This window comes from Penaeus vannamei, chromosome 24, assembly GCF_042767895.1.
Source record: "Penaeus vannamei isolate JL-2024 chromosome 24, ASM4276789v1, whole genome shotgun sequence".
NCBI classification, from domain to species: domain Eukaryota; kingdom Metazoa; phylum Arthropoda; class Malacostraca; order Decapoda; family Penaeidae; genus Penaeus; species Penaeus vannamei.
Window position 1 is genome coordinate 14983533 of NC_091572.1, and position 1061 is coordinate 14984593.

Sequence of the window (1061 nt, forward strand, 5' to 3'; positions counted from 1 at the left end):
TCTATGGACGCCCGTTCTTGATTGTGACCGATCATCGTCCTCTGCTCTATGTATTTTCCCAAAAAACCAAGTCACCGAGGATGAGTAGGTTCTCTGCCGAATTACAATTTTATAATTACAAAATTATCTGCAAACAGGGCCCACAAAACTGTGTTCCTGATATGCTCTCGAGAGACGTTGCAGTAGTTGATTTGCAAAATCCTGACCCAGATGAGCTCCGTGCAGCACAAATGGAGGACCCCCAATGGACCACACTAATTAATTTTCTTGAAGGTGATGGTTTGCCAAATGTGCGTCTGGCCTTGCCACTTAATGAGTTTGAGTTAAATGAAGGATGTGTGTATCGGGTTTCTACCCTCTCTGACAAAATCCTGAAACAAGTGGTTGTTCCTAGGCATTTGCAGAAAGCAGCAATCAAGATCGCTCATGCCCCACCACTTGCAGGCCATCCAGGTATATACCGTACCTAATCTTCGTAATTTATTTTATTTCAATATGTTACGTGAGGTTCAATTATTTATCTCTAAATGTGGCACATGTCAGCGGAGACGTGGCCGTGTTAGACGAGCACCGATGTTGAAGCCTGAGCCTGCAGAACATCCCCCCGAGCGTGTTTCTATGGACGTCTTGACACTACCTACAGCTGACACTGGACATAAAATTGTGCTTAGTATTGTAGATCATCATTCACGCTTTCTCACCCTTGTCCCTCTTACATCTCTCTCTACAATAGCAGTCACAAGGGCTTTCCTTGATTCGTTTGTGGCTTACTTTGGTCCCCCACGTCAGTTGACAACAGACAATGGTGGAGAGTTCTGTGGGGATGAGTTGAAAGATCTATGCGAAGCAGTAAGTATATATCATGGATTTACTTTAGCATGGCACCCACATGGTAATGGTATAATTGAACGTACTAATCGTGTAGTACAGGACACTTTTTGGGGGGCTAACTGAGCATTGCCCTAGATAATGGCCAGAATATATCGCACAGGTGTAAGTCACATTGAATGCTGCCATACATCGCAGTATTGGAGAGCAACCTTTGTATTTACTTACTGGGT